Below are 16,367 nucleotides of genomic sequence, written 5' to 3'. Positions count from 1 at the left end.
GACTAAAACAGAGGAATGGATTATATTCTCCTTCAGCATCTCTACCAGCAGAGTTTTGTGTGAGGGTAGGCACACTGCTCAAAGTAAAAGCTTGCTAATGCTGTATTTCTTGTTGTCTTGAGGTCTGGCAGAAAATCCTGGGATCTGATTTTCATCAGAATTGTAAGTGGCATCATCAGGAGGTGTGCGTGACTATGCAAAGTGCTGTTTAAGGTTAGGTATTTAAAAAATCAAGCCTTGGATTTCCCAGGTTATATAACAGTGATGAATGGTTTATTTTAACTCAGAAATATAATAATAAAAATTAGTCACAATGATGAGGTATTCACATACTATAGCCACAAGTGGCACAGAAAGCCAACCATGAAATTCATAATTTTATCAAGAAAAATTAAGGATTTGGATAGAGTTAAGCAAATTAATAAAAGAACAACACATTGAATGATGAGGATAAAAGAAATACTGAATAGCTGTTCTTTCAGTGCTCCTTCTTATGCATGAAATCAAGCAGGGGAAAAAAATTAACTCAACCATTGTAAAGACTACATCAAATGTATACATGAAAGGAGCTGAATTAGGGTTTCACTAGCCCATAATTCATATTTATCTAACTTCAGAACACTTGGCTTACTTTAACCATTTCTTTTGCAAGCCTGACATTTATACCTACCTAATACTTTCCATCGTAGAAAAATGTCTCCAAGTTTATGGAAAGGTTTACGCAGTTTGCAAATTGAGGGTTCCTGCAATTTAACAGGAACTTGCTTCTGGTAGGGGGAATTCTGCTGAGGGTCCCAGAAATTATTTTTTTTATGCTTTCATGAAAATCTGTTTGTTTTGGAGAATATTATGAGCCATCCAAAAAGTTGCCTTTTGCCAACTCACTGAACTTGCTAGAAGCTATGCAGAAATGTCTGTATTCCCCTTCCCCACTGATCAGGATTTTTTTTCTTTCCTGTGAAGTTACCTTAGTGTGGCATTTGAGGAAATACTGAGCACATTAATCACCTAGCTTCAAATACGTAGCTTTTGCCACTACAGGTGCCTGCGGTACCTATACATTCAGTGGAATGGTCTTTGCTTACAGAAAATAACTCAGAGTACCTAAGCCAGGTACTCGAAAACACTGTCTGGGTGTACCTTCTCTCCATTGGCTGGTTGAAGAGACTAACTAGTGCATTTGAAAAAATACCTCCCTCTTCAGCCTAAATCTTCAAATTATCTCTCTATTCATTGATTTTAATAAGAACTGATTTTAATTAGTCTCTCATAGACCTGATTATGTTAATATGTTCAAGAAATGAAACACAACTCCAACCCAGCCTATTCTCACAAGTTCCCATTCTCATCCATACCAGCACTTAGAAGTAATTTGCTCAGGATGAATATAATTACTCTGCTGTATTATCTGCATAAAGACTCTTGTTGTTCATAAAATTCAGTGCCACAAACCTCCTTTTTTATTACATTGATAAAAGCATACTCATACTACTGTGCATGTACCATGAGCCTTCCTCTCAAACAGATGATTGCAGGTGGAGAAAAGGTATTGAAGGCAGCAGTTCATAAATTTGTACCATTATAAAAAGTAAGAAGTTAAATGAGAAAGCTGAGCTAAAATGGTATCACTGAAGTTCCATACAGTAAATTTACAAAAAAAGTTCAAAAAGTTCCAAAAAAAATTCAAAACTAGAAATCCCAGTATTTAGTGTGGTCCCTTTCCTCATTTTTGCTCTGTCGTGCACATTCATTATTTTAAAGACCCTAAGCAGATGATCATATGCTCTTCTATTCTACTTGTATTTATTGCAGGGCATGGGAATGTGTCAGAACTGTGTAGCAAATTATGTTGTTATTTTTTGTAACTGCTTTATCTCATAGCTTGCAGAATTTGGAAGGTAGTGTCTTCCAAGAGTTTTCTGTCATCCAGACTAATGCTGTGTCACAGAGATGCTGTGTGAAGCTAAAATATTAATGTGACAACTAATTTTGTGTTCTTCATTGACTATGTCTGCCCCACTTTGTCTTGATTTTTAGATTTTTGGAGCCCTTAGGGAAGTACTGTACCTTTTGAACGGTGTTCAGGGAATTGAGAGTGTTCAACATCATTTGCAATAAATCAGTGGGATCTGAAGGATGGAGCCTCAGGTTGGGACTCTCCAGAGCCCCCAGTCCTGGACCTGCCACTGCCACCCTCCCTAGGGCACGCCGGCACTCACACTTACAGTGGTCTTCCAGTCTGTCAGGTGAGCCATGGTATTCCTCTGTATGGTTTTAGGTTATGCTAAATGTGAGATAATTCAGCTTACCGCAGCCTGCAAAAAATAGGATTATTTTAAACCAGTTCACCTTATGTTTGCCATTGAAAGAGAGCGCATCCGGAGGTACCTACGATGCATGTTAGTCTGAGACAGGATAGTCTGATAATGTATCTAAGTTCTTATGCTCTCTTTCTGTGGTAAAGAAATAGAGTATTTAAATCAACTTTCTCACAGAAGTAACATAAAGATAATCAAACTGTATTTGTGCAGTATGTTGAACATAGAAATATTTTTTTTAAATGCCAAATATTTAGAGAAATCATCTCCCCTTTGGCTGATGGTCATGTTAAAACAAAATTTTGCAGATTCTGGGTTTTTTTGCTCTGTTCTCCACTTGTTCACCTATAAAAATCTTGGCATCTTCATGAGCTGTTGTGAAGATATACACTTATTAATGTTTATAAGGTTTCATTACTGTAGCATTGTTGCTACAAACTATGGACAAGAAAAACCTGTAAGTAAATAAGCCTACATCAGCGGACATTTGGATGGAAAACAGTAAACAGTAAAAAAAAAGTCATACCACTAGTGTTTAAGACAGATAGAAATATTTAATACAATCTCATATCCAGAATGAATTAGGCCTTGTGGAGAGAAGGGTAGCAAGGGGTCCTGTAATTAAAGGCTATGTCGTCTTGTATATACTAACGAACATCATCTAATTCGATTGGAAATCATAAATCTAATATTTCCTAAATTTTCCAAACTAAATACTTTTGTGGAAGTTGCATTTTTCTCTAATAAGGTTATTTATAGCCATATGTCATATAAAAATACAGTTACTGCATTTAGTTATTAGAAATGAGCTTGTTTCTTCAGCAAAAAACATGTGAAACAAAAGGCCATTTTCAGTCTTTGTTGATGGCAGCTAGCAATGTCCAGAAGGTTTCGGGTAACAAGCAAAAGTAGTAGCAATAGCTAATGTGGAGTGACTCTGCAGCTGCTGTGGCAGATTACATACAGTGGCAGCAGAAATACCCGCCTCGGTCCTGAACACACCGTCACTCCCCATACCTCTGGTGCAACCGCAGCTCTTGCCTTCCTCCTCCTGGCTGTACACCACAAAACAGACCTGAGGCTTAGTCTCCTGCACTGCAGAACAGCGTGACGTCCTCTTACAGGACTCCATTCCTTGTCATCACGTGTTCTGAAAGCGATGACACTTTTTTTGCCCGTGCTATTTTTGGATTGGCTCTCTGCAAATGGTGATAAAAATTTGAACTATGCCTTGCTTTAGATTTAGATCTTTCTCTACAGAGAAAGAGCTAAAAGAATGTGGCCAAAATCTGTTCAAACCTAACATGTCTCTAGACTTGAGAAAAAAATCAGTGTGTTTTTCAAGAGTCCTCCTCCTAGCTAGAGCTGGAAATAAACCCTGGGTCACAGTACTCACACTCCAGTTTTAAGTAGGCTGTGAGTGAGATAAAGAAATGGGTGAAAATATGCAGGTTTCTTAAGGGTTTACTTAGATTATAGTTAAGTGTGTTAACACTTTGCAAATAGTAATCTAGGGCTCTTAGAAATGTTTTTCACATTATAGCAACGTGGAATAAGAAGATTGATGCCTCTATTACTATTTGTGCTTTGCACATAGCAAACAGAAGGAGAAGAGGGAAGCTGTTTGCTCTGTATCATGCAGAATGCTATGCATCAGAACCAAAATACCTTTACTTCTAGCCCAATCTCCTAACCATTGGACTACATTTCCTAAAATGGCTTAAAAGTGAGACTTGGAAGTAGATGATCATTTTCCCTCTTTGCCGAAAGAAAACGACTTAGTGTTCTTGGAAACTCAGAGGAGTGATTCCCTTTGGCTTGATAACTTCAGGTTTTAATAAGTGAAAAAGTGTTTCAGGAGTGTGGAAGATCCTACTAATATTTCTAGAAGGTGAACAGAAATCTGTGGAGGAAGAAAGAGAAGTCTGATTTTTCCTCATCCTGAGGAAGTCAAAACATCATAGTGAAATACCAAGGTTCATCTGCTTCCATGTCTTCCTTTGCATTTTCTGACTTGTTTTTCAGATGTATATACCTGTGCATATATATTCAATTCAGGTCCAAAGGGCAATTTAACCCCTTTTCAGATAAGTGTCAAAAACAAGTGGGATGAAATGCCCTCTGCTGTTTAGAAAATGGGACTAGATGCCTGGTGTCGGCTATGTAGCTGTCTTCTAGATAACTGAGGTTGAGTGAAATTAATCCCAAGCTTAGTAGTTAAACTTCTAAGGAGCAGAATTTTAAATTTCAGTTGTGGGAGATACTTTAAAAGCTACAGATCATGTGTATCATATCATATCATATCATATCATTAATTAAATTGTGTGGAGCTGAGGGAACACAAGGCTTGACACATCTGCTTGTCCGTGGGGTTTGAGGTAAGCCTGTTCTTTGCCCAGGGCTCTGCTGTGGAGCACGAGGATGAAAAGTGGGCCCAGAGGAGCACAGCCCGAGGCACAAGAGCTTTGCTGTGACAGAACAGGCCACTTCCAGCTCCCCGTGCGCAGCATTCACCTCATGGAAACTGGCCGATGGAGTTTCCCAGAAGTGGATTTCTTGTACTTCTATAACTTTTGCTAATTCTTTCCTCTGGTGGCTTTGTTGTTGAATTACTTGTTTATTAAAGAAATGGGATTTGCTGAGGAGAAGGCACTCCTGTTGATAACCCTCAACATTTTCAAAAGACAGATCAGAAACTTCCATCTGTATTTGAGCACTGAAGACATACATTTGTTTTCAGAAGTGCTGAAAGCTTGCAGCTTTCACTAGCCTCAACTTCAGGTTCTCAGAAATCAGGAGTCATCACTGGCACACAAGATCTAAACATCCTCACCCAAAACACCTTTTTTAAACTTTTTGTCATGCATTCGTATACAGATAGTGTGGGAATTCTTATATTACAGATTTTGAGACAGCCAGCTGGTATTAATTTAAGCCAGAGAAGTACTGAAGATGCATGTATTACACTAATATTTCACTAATAGCTTGAACTGCAGCTGAAGTGAGCCTACTTTATTTTTCTAAAAGCATCCCTAATGACTGGGATACGTTGCTGTACTCATGCAATATGGTGCTGATCTATGAAAACAGGTAAGCAAATACAAAGATAAATTGTATAAGTGGATGCATTTTTCTAAAGGTAGGTAGAATTAAATGTTGAGAATATTCAGCCTGAAGCTAATAGATACAAGACACTGTGGACCATACTAGTAATAAATACATTAAGCTGTTAGCTAATCATAGATCTTACCGGTGCGTTCTTTAGCTACGACTGTAACCGCTCTGCAGCATGTAGGTTCGGGTGACTAAGCACTCCTTACAACACTGATACAGAGATAAATGTTCAGTTAGGGCTGAATCTAGCCTTTAGGCTGTGTCCCGAACTCTCTTTTCTCTCCAAGTCAAATATTGTTTTTAGCTCTAACTGACCTGACCAGCTGACCCCACTCAGCATTAGTTTCTGGTCAAATGCACTTTCTGCCCCTCTATGTCTAAACTGACCGACCAAAGAAGTTGTGTTCTTCAGACATGAAATGGATTTTTATTACTGAGGTCCACAGTGCAGATCACTGGAAGTTACATAATAATGTGAAATGACATGTAATTGAAAGGCTGTCAGAAGATAAAAGTATATCAAGCTTCGCAGAGCATTCACATTGCAACTCATGTAGTTGGATGACATTGAAAGATCAATTTGGCATGTAACGCATGCAGCTCTGGTGCCTGTGCCCGTCCACAGCACTACCTGTTGAAGTATCAATCACAGAGGCGGTAGCATAGAATTTAATACAGGAGTTTTCCATTAAGGAAGTTAGCTGTTGCTGTTCGCAGTAACTTTCCTTTTAGCTCAAGTTACCTGCTGAGAACACAGTACTTTGTCCTTGAGTAGGCAGGATTGCTTTCATCTTATTGTTCCCACTGGAGCAGAGAGGAAGTAGAGTGTGAGTACATAGAGCAATGCACAACAAGTGAGTAAGTGCCACACAGGCATATATTATTATTGGATTTTTTTTTTTTTTTTAAGTCAAGCAATAATACGTGAGAAATAAAAGTAACTCTGTAACCATCCTGAAATTCTCCTAAATGTGCAGTAACACCATAAAAGATGCCTGCATTTACTACAAATAATAAAACTGTAGCATTACACTAATCAAATTCAAATCAGTTCAACTGCATAATTTTCAGTGAAGAGGTGCTTATGAAACACAAAATGAACTCCAGAATGGAAGGTTCATTGCTTCCTAATCAAAAGCAGTCAGCTTTAAACACCAGCCAGTCAGGTGATAAGTTTGTCATTTCTCAGCTGCGCTCTTGGGGGGAAGTTGCCAAGAAGGCCTGACAGCCTTTAAACTTCGCAGAGCATTTTTTGCCTGTTTCTGAATGTCATGTTGATCTACAAAAACTCTTGGGAGGCTGGGAGGAGAGGCAGAGTAACAGCAGTTCTATTAAAATATATTTGCAGCAATGAATGTCAAGCGGAGTTTATGGTGTGAAAAAATGTGTAGTTCCTGAAAAGAAATTTTCACCACCCCTCAGGTCTGGTTCTTTCTTGTCTAATTGTGTCCACCTACTTTGGGGGACTGAGGAGTGTCAATGATTAATTGCCTAGGTGTCAGAGAAGTACAGGCTTGTAATGCATCATTAAAAGCCAGAGATCAGGGTGTCTGAATTAAAATGGGAAGCTCTGAATGAATATATTACTGCTATGTACAATTAACAGCACAAGCCAGAAATCATTTACTTTCATAATTTAGAACAATGGCAGCTCTCCAGTGGAAACATATTTACAGTAGTTTTACATTGCTTTCTACAGGCTTAGTACAAAAGGGAGAGACAAAAATTAATATGCACCAAGGCAGTAACAGAGAAACCTGCCTTTGAACTGTTTTTTCCTTTTAATCAGCATGAGCTCTGCTAAATAGGGGAAAGAATTACGAGTAGGTGGAGAGCATCTAGGTTACTGAGGGCAAATCACTCTCAGGGGAATAACTTCGCAATTTGAGCAACAGAGTCTGACCTTTATGTGACTTGGGATGAACAGGTCTTCTCTGTTTTAACCCAGCAAGGAGAGCGACTGCAAGGCAGCCAACCTGAAGTCACTCAACCACCTTTCCCTACACGAAGGTGTGATTCCCCCTCCTTTGGCGATTATACCATTGTCCTGGGTGAATTCTCTAATGCTGACTAATGTCTTCTATATCACACCTTCAAGAGTGGGTGATACCCCACCTTATACGAATTTTAGTAATTTTTGGTATTGGTTGAAGTCCCATTAAGCTTCTGAGGTTCTTAAATTGCTTCTTGGAGTTTTTTTGTCATCTAACTTAGGTTATAAAAGTAGCACCATAAACATTAATTGAACAGCCATTAAGCAGTATGGCTGTTTGTTTTGGGTTGATAGAGGACATAAAGCTTCATACCCTGTGGTGGAAAACAATTAGATCTGATGATGAACATGCTATTAAATATACCATTACCAGACTTCTATCAGTTTAACTTTAGAAAATAGCAACCAGCTGTAGCCAAAGCATACACAAGTGATAGAAAGTCATATTTTAATTGTCATGTCATAGCCTGTTATAAATATTGTCGTTTCTAATGTTTTATGCTAATGACAGTGACTAATGGTAGTCATTACCTCCATTCATTCTCATAAAAAATTTCCTCAAGAGAGGACAATCGTAAATAGAATGCTGTTTAAAATTAAACTGTGTTTTTCTAAAATAGAGAACATAAAAAACATTTAAATACCAAGAGGTCGGCTAGCTAATTTATTTTGTTTTGAGGGTGTTTGACAACTACAGCTGTTGTTAATAGTGCCATGACTTGAATGGATATTCCTTTTAGAAATGTTTTTGGCATACTAACATGTGTATACATGTCATATCTTCGTATGGTCTCTGCAGAGTGGGATAAAAGGTGAACCTCACAGCAGGATACCTCTGGCCAGAAAAAAGTCTGATGCTGCCCCTGTAGAGCCTTAATATTAGGAACATTGAATTTCCTCATCCATTTCTTATTTCAGTTATGAATTCTGCTTACTTGACAGGTACAGAGTACTTCATTATGTGCATGAACAGAAGTGCTTAAATGGATGAAGCAGCTATTTACGTCTGATAGGAGCTAAGTGGGACATTAAATTAATGCCAAACAAGTGAGTGCTCATTTTAGTTTTGTTATAAATGGCTGCAGCACAGCAGTAATGTGTTGACTCTCATGTGCTGACAAGTTCTATATTTCTTACAAACTTCCCTTAGAGCTCAATGTGGAAAGACAAATTCACACTCTGCATGATGAAATTAGCAGCAGATGCATTAATAATTGAATAAGGATCTCTGGAGACACACCGCAATTCAGCAGGAGAGTTGGTGACTGGCTGGTTTTAACTAGAGGTTTCTGTCACGTGTGTGTATATATATGTATATATAAAAATATATATGCACTTACATAAGCCCCGAGTTAAGAGCCGCTGCGTGTATGTAGCCTTTAGTGTCAAAGACGCTTGCTGCTGTCAGAAGACCTTGCATAGTTACATTCAACAGGTCCACGAGCAGACTGCCGACCATTATTCTGGGTAGCGTGTGGCCTTGCTCGTCCCTCCTTCCTCTGAGACTGTTCTCAAACTTGCAGCCAAATTCAACACAGTCCCTTCTGAATCTGTCTGTGGACGATGAGTGGAGTATGAGCGACTGAAAGACTCTCACTGTATGCAAGGCTCTTGCCACAGACCTCCACATCTGGAGTTCCGATAGAGTTGAAACATTTTCCTGAAGTGCAAAACCCAGCTTCCCTCAGAAAAGCATTAAGATACTGCACTGCCATCTTCACTGCCATCCCTGTAAGCAAAGCTGATGTCCTGTGATTGAGCCACATGTGTTGCAGATTCCCAGGTTTGGGAGAGGAAAGAACTTGTGGCTTTTGGACAGCAGCAAAGAAAACAAAAGGATTGCCAGAAAAAAACCTCTGCTTTTTAAAGATACCACCAAGGCCACGGTGCAATTCCTAATACTTAAATTATGATCATTCCTCACACCAACTAATGTTATGCTCAGAAGACATTGACAAAACAGTGTGACATCTCACAGACAGCAATACTACTGGGGTAAATTCTCAGGGGTTTAAAATCGGCACTTTATTGCACTAGTGCCAAAAGAGTGATAGCAATTTGAATAATCTGAGAATTTGTCCCAGTTAGAAGAAGAGTAGCACACTGTTACTAGATTAACTCCACATAGCTGTCAGGTCTACTAACTGTCCATGCAGACTTCAGTCACCAGTTTCAAGTGGCACAGGCTGAACTGACCTCTGTGTTTTGCTTTCCTCCAGTTCAGGTTATTTTATGAAGCTCAGGATCTGGAAGACAGAAAAATTTAACTTCAAAATACCTATCAGAGTATTTTCTGGAGTTTCATCAGCTAAAGGAAAGATAATTCTAATCTTAGTTTTTTAAATATATTGCAATATTTTGAATAAGTTATAATATGATTTAATAAAGTGGTACTGTCTTTAAAACAATACTCATTAATGTGTGAAGTTCAATTCTGTCTCTTTAGATATGCAACTCTCTTTATTCAATAACAGTGGGTATGTTATTTATTCAGTAAGAGTTGGGTATCAATCTTGTCCTAGTTGAAATATTGGATTTGAGATCTTTTTAGTATAAGAAACATTTAAATAGTTTCAATTGTCACTTGAAATAGGAGGTAAGTCCCAGAGATTCATATTTGTATAGTGAAATAATGTCTTGGTTTATTAGACACCCTGAAATACCCTGCAGGTGACTCAGATGAGGAAAGAACAGTACATTTTTGCTTTGTGCTGTTGAACCACAATGCAGATGTTAGAGACCAGAGAATATCAGATGAAGAAGTAAACATGCTAAAAGAATACCCTGGTTTCAGCATCACCTCTTCTTTTGAGGTGCTTGAAACAAAGATGTGGAAATTCAATTTGATTTACATATACATTTTTAGTGGACAGAGGTCACATTTCAGAATAATATTTTCATTTGGTTCACAGATGTATAATACATTTCAATGCTGTTTAAAAAAAGTAATGTTACCATCATCTGAGTTTTTAAGGAATAGATTAAATACTTAAACAAGGTCATGTACTGCTGGATGAGAAGAATATACATGAATTACGTAGGCCAAAGAGGAATAAAGAAGCTGCATTTATTGGGACGGGGGGAGAGAGATCACGAGTTATTAACTATGGCTTTATGCTTCACATCTCTGTACAGTGGGTTTAATCCTATTAACTGCTTTCCATTCATTCTGTTATTCCCATGGAATAGGATACTAAGTCTGCTCCAGGTTAGTCATGAATATTATACAATCCAACAACTTTTCTATCTTTTGTTAGCATATACAAGGCACATCAGAGGTGCCACTGTTTATTCTTAACATCTAAAGTAATCAGCAAATTTCACAACTCCGGGCAGTTATCACTCCTGTAGAAGCAGGAGTAGAAGCATTCTAGTGAATGAATAAACCAGTGGCTTTTATCCAGTTTTTGCAGGTCACCGGATGTTCAAAACAGCAAAGCAAATTAAAAGAACCCCTTCTCTTTTGCTATCATGGTAATTTTGCACTTGAGTAGATGAGGATTTGCTAATATAAAAGCTATTGAGGAAGATATGGAGTGATTTTCTTCTACAACTGTCTTGAAAAGTAGCAATAAATGTTGCATTTCAAATTACAGCTTTCCTTGAAATGTGACTTCATTCAAAAAAAAAGGCATCTCGAACGCCAGATTTTTGTCCCTTGGTGACTTCCAATCAGAGGTAATCCACTTGGAAGTAAAAAGATCATTTTCTAATTGCCAGTCCAGTAACCTCAGCCTGAAGATCAAGTGGCTACTTTTTGGGTTATGCCTCATCACTAACAGTAATGCTTCTGCAGGCCAGAAATTTTTTATCCCTTGTACATTCACAACCTTCTAGTCTTCATGCTTTTCCTCAGCTGCCCCTTTCTCTTATTATTGTCATTATGCACCTTCTGAATTGTTGCCCAGGTATTGTGTAGATGTACCATTGGAACAAGTTGGCAAGTCTGTCAGTACTCCATTCATGTATTTGTACTTTAGTACAAATTTCCCAGAAGCATAAATTGTACCTTAGACTCGATATATGAAATGAGGGGAGAAAACCCAACCACCTTTTTTTACAGTTTTTCCCGAACTTGAACATGACTGTGGAGAAACTGGTAAATGCTGCACCCTACCTAAGCACTCTGCTGAGCATGAGCTCTAGGCGTGGCCAACATAGCTGAAGGAGAACAAGATGCTGCAGCAGCATATTGTTGCTGCTAGAAACTGGACAGAATATCAGTGCTTTCCTTGGGAGCTCTTGGGATGACAGGCTAATGGGATGAATATTATGGTATGAATAGGTAGTGGTTATAATCCTAATTCAGGCTGGGGGTCCATTCCACATACTTTCATCCTCTTGTAAAGTAATATTCAATACGCATCTCCATAGATGTATTTGCATGCTCTGAATGTCTCCCCTAATGTACTTCTATACTTGTCATTTTAAGAAATAAAACTTTTTTGAACATAGATGGTGCAGTAAAGGACTTTCAAAAGATAATTACAAGTTCGAAGACTTCAGTTAGGACAGCGATTCCTGAGTATAAGCAACTGGATTCTCTTAGTTGTTCCCTAGATATATGCACTAAGAAAGTGAAGGGAACTGTGAGAAGGGCAGGAGCCTCAAGGTGGAAGTGAAAGGTGGAAACACAAAGGGAGAGAAGATGGAAGACTTTTTTTTTTCTCTGAAAAATAAAAAGCTGTGAATTTCAGATGTTGCCTAGCATGGCCAACTGAAACTCAGGCAAGGGACGAGCGATATTGTGTGGATCCTAACAGTGCTTGCACAGAAACTACCCATAAAGGCTCTAGGAGTGTCAGTGGCTGCAAAATCAGGTGACAATCCAGACTTAAAAGGATGACTTGGAGCAGCTCCTGAAAACTCCTATGCCCTGAGCAGAAAGGCAGATGTTAACACAGGAATTTTCCTTGCCAGGGCAGCAGTTTTTGCATTCTCTATAGCTTTGATATCATGGCTACATGAGGTTAAAGCCTTCAGGCTGAACCTCGCTTTTGGCTTGTTTGTTTCTTTTTAAGCAATGGTCAAGTAGGGGCTGGTAATATATACATAATTTTCCAGAATATTAAAACAGGCAACAAATTTTTAGCATTTATGTGAATAAGAAACAACCTAGGTTATCTTATAAGGGTTAAAAACTAAAACCATCAACGCGAACCACCCCCATCTCTCAGGAAATGGAGCAGAGGTTAAATACTGTGTGTGGTGTGAGCGCGCTGTTGCTTCGTGTTCCACTTCAGCACAGTGGATTTGGAGAAATAAGCAATTACACTGATAAACAGAGGGCCTCTTCCAGATGGAGAGGTGTACCCAGAAGGAGATGACCTGTTGGATAACCAGTGCCCAAACCTGAGCTAGGTGAAAACTTAGGAGTATCAGACATTTGTAACAGTGGCTCAATAGCGATGGGTTCCCCAGGAGGATTAACTGTGCCAACAGAGAAAGTTCCTCCCCAGTCTCACGAATTTGATGGCTCATCTTTGCCTTAAAGGGTAAGGATTTACATTCCATTTTTTTTAAATACAATGCCATCACTTTAGAATTTTTCTCTGTGTTAAACGTACAGAAAAGAGTTCAACACCAGGGTTCCTCTAGAAGATTAAAGTGGGGTTTGGTGTGTTCATTCTTTTTTGGAGGGTAGGGAGATGTGCTTTCACCAGAATTATGGCTGTTCCCATTGCCCATAAACACATATTTACAATGTATATTAGAAGAGTTTTAGTTCAGTGCTTACTAATAATTTGGCTTAGTGACTTGTTTGAGTTTGTTTTACATTTAAAAAATAAATTGGTTTTCTATGAACCCTTATGGTTTTGCTTGTTTCTAAATTAAATTAATAGTAAGATTTTCATCAATAGGGAGCACTGACATTTTAGCCACTAGAATGTTTCAAGTATTTTAGATGCAGATTCAAGCACACTTTTGGGCTATAAAATAATCTACTATTCTAATCACACTTCACATTCAACGATTTGCTGTTTCTTGGACCTCTGTTATGCAGTGAGCAGCTGTTTCTATTGGGATGGACATAATGACTTCTATATATTTTCCATGAATCCAATTAATTTAAAATCAAGGAATATATATTAGTATGCAGATTTCTGACGTACATAATTCTGTATTTTGTCAACATGCATGTTAGCATACCAGTGTATTTCTCATTTGCCTACTTTGATGTCATCTCTGAAATTTCTTGTCTTTTCAGATCTATCCTACCTATATATACTTCCTATTTTGACATTTCACTTTCAGCCATATTCTTATATTTTAATTAAAGTATATTCAGCATCAATCTCTGTATGAATACCAAGGTGGCACAATATTACTCTTCTAATATGGCTTTCCAGTCATTCCTATAGCTTGTTATCAGAATCTCATCCTGCTGCTTATCCTCTCACAAACAGTCTTTGTCCATAGAGATTTTTAAGGTGTGACAATAATGACATAGTAGAAAGAGCAAGATTTTTTGTGACAACTGCTTGTTTAATTGGTAGTTGAGTGGAAAGCATTTTAACTGCTTAGGTACTGTAAGCTTTGTCTATGAAATCAGAAAGAATTATATCTCTGCACAGCACCACAGAACAGGGTACAAGGACTGTGAGACTTCTGCAGCCTCTTCTAATGCATCAGATAATGACAACACTAGAAAAAGGATCCTGAACTAGATAGAAAAATGTTATCTGTGTCTACTGTTCTTGTGCTCCAGGTCTCTTTCTCAGCATTTCATTCTCTGTGCACCCCAGAAATATTTTCTCTAATATTGTAATATTTTTAGCATTCTCATAAACATATTTTTGAGTAAAAACCTGTTATTTTGTAAATATTTGTGAACCATAGACAAGCATTCAGCTCATCCCATTATCTGTGGATTCAGCTGGCAGAATGAGCTAAGTGTAGCAACACTGTGGCAAATAATTCACTTAAAGAATGTAATGTATATGCTTCAGAGGTACACATACATCAGTAGAATACTGCATATGCCTGTCCTATCAACGAAAGGGCAGGTATTTCCATCACATGGAAATTGGTTGGCACAACTAGTTCTCTGTGAGAATATGGAAAAGGAACAACAAAACTGATTTTGTCAAGGACAAAAGGAGAATAAAGGGCAACACAAGAGTAAACAATAATATATTTAGGCATATACTTTAAAAGATTTGAACGATCCTGATCCAAGCAAAGGACAGTTAAGAGTGATAAATGTAATAACCCTGAAAAATAAATATGAGAACTCATTTAAGCTTTTTACTAAAACCACAAAGGATTGACTTACCATAAGCTATAAAAGATGTCATTAAGTCAACAACCTTTATGAACAATTGCCTGTTGTGGTTTCTGAGATGATCCTTTCTCTCCCGGTACTCTGAGTAACTATGTACAACTCCAAGAATTGATACCTGTAAGGAAGTTCCAGTGTCTGAATGACAAAGGAAAAAAAAAAAAACCAACAACAAAAAAACTCATATCATACTGCAGTAATGAGAAATCCTATTCACCTCAGTGAGTCTAATCATAGGTGTATAGGTTGTAAGATCTGTCTCTAAAATTATACTGTGCTAAATATAAAAGTACAGAAGACAGTTTAATAAATGGGCTACATCAAGCCAGTTCAGTGGTGTTCTGTGGAGTGTAGTCTGTGTACCAATAAAAATCTCCATGATTTTTATTAATTCCATTAAAGCAGCACACCACCTCCAAATATTTATAGAGATCAAGCAGACTCACTTCAGGATGAGCCCTTCATACACACCAGAGGTACCATTTCCTGAAATGTAAACAACTGGCATCTGCTGAGCCATATCTCTAAATCAGAAACACAAATATTTGGATTAACAAAAAACAGAAAGCCTCATTCTTTGCTGTTGACCTCCCAATACATATTTTTCACTTTCAGTGTTATGTGCATGACTAGCATTCTTTATCCAGGACTGGAAATGCAGTGGCTTTTTGCCATAGTGTCCACAAAGGACAGCGGTGATCAAATTCAAGCCAATCCAAACCCTCACTGAAGCTCACTGACTTCACGAGATTTGAAATCAAGCCTTCAATTCAATGCTATGCATATGATGCAGTATGAAGCAACTGAGATTTGATCTTCTTAAGATGGACCTGATACAGGAAAAAGTTGGGGAAATATAAAACGTAAGCTTATGTGTACTGTCATTGAAATCTATTTGATTTTTATGTACATAAAGGCTTAGCATTCCACTGCACCAGAGACAAACTGCTAAGTGTTTTAGCACAGACCTGGAACTGCTGTCTGTCATATTTGCAGAGCATGTATATGGACTACAGAATGCAGATATACAGAATAATCCATAGTACAAACTAAAGCTATAACAATGAGCAAACTGCTTAAACTCTAATGCTGGGGGAATTAAATTTGAAATTCTTTTCCAGAGTAGTTTATCTTTGGACAGGGTTTTTTCTTGAAGAGATTAAATACAGAGCTAGTGGAGAGCGCTGAGAAGTTGTAGAAGGGCGAGGGAAGTCCTGTCTGGGTTGCAGGCGTTGGTGCTCTGTACCTGGGGCACAAGCAGTGATCTTGGAAGTCCTGCCCATTCTGGTCTGTGCTGTGGCTTTTAGGCCGCATGGATCCCAGAACAATCCGTGGTCAAGCATCTGCTGGGGTTTCGGGGCTTCCAGTCTTCCTCTTCCCAAGCCACACTCCAGCCACTGTTCCCAGCCTCATGCCAGGGGCTCTAAAAGTTGTTGGAGCTCCTCCAGCTCCATGGCAGAAGGACAGGGAACTGAGTGCTCGAGGTCAACCTGCCTGGCGAGGGGGTTTCCTGCAGCCTCTGCTCCCAAGAGTAATGGATCTGGAGCCAGTGGTGACCTCTCTGAACCAGCAACTCTTTGGAGCCTGAGGTGGTCACCGGGCATTGCCTTTGGCAGTCACAGTTCCACTGGATCCTGCCTAGCTTTACACACATTCATCG

General features: G+C 38.5%; 1 protein-coding gene across 1 annotated transcript in view; it reads left to right on the top strand.

Moving 5' to 3' along the window:
* Positions 1 to 14,820, top strand: part of KHDRBS2 (KH RNA binding domain containing, signal transduction associated 2) — a 379,002-nt gene extending 364,182 nt beyond the window's left edge. The window contains exons 11-13 of the transcript XR_011328340.1: positions 2,038 to 2,246; positions 8,368 to 8,472; positions 9,645 to 14,820. The gene's annotated coding sequence lies outside the window, so the exon portion shown is untranslated. The remainder of the gene's footprint in view (positions 1 to 2,037; positions 2,247 to 8,367; positions 8,473 to 9,644) is intronic.
* Positions 14,821 to 16,367: the final 1,547 nt, after the last annotated feature.

This window comes from Haliaeetus albicilla, chromosome 17, assembly GCF_947461875.1.
Source record: "Haliaeetus albicilla chromosome 17, bHalAlb1.1, whole genome shotgun sequence".
NCBI classification, from domain to species: domain Eukaryota; kingdom Metazoa; phylum Chordata; class Aves; order Accipitriformes; family Accipitridae; genus Haliaeetus; species Haliaeetus albicilla.
This window is presented reverse-complemented; position numbering and strand designations above follow the sequence as displayed.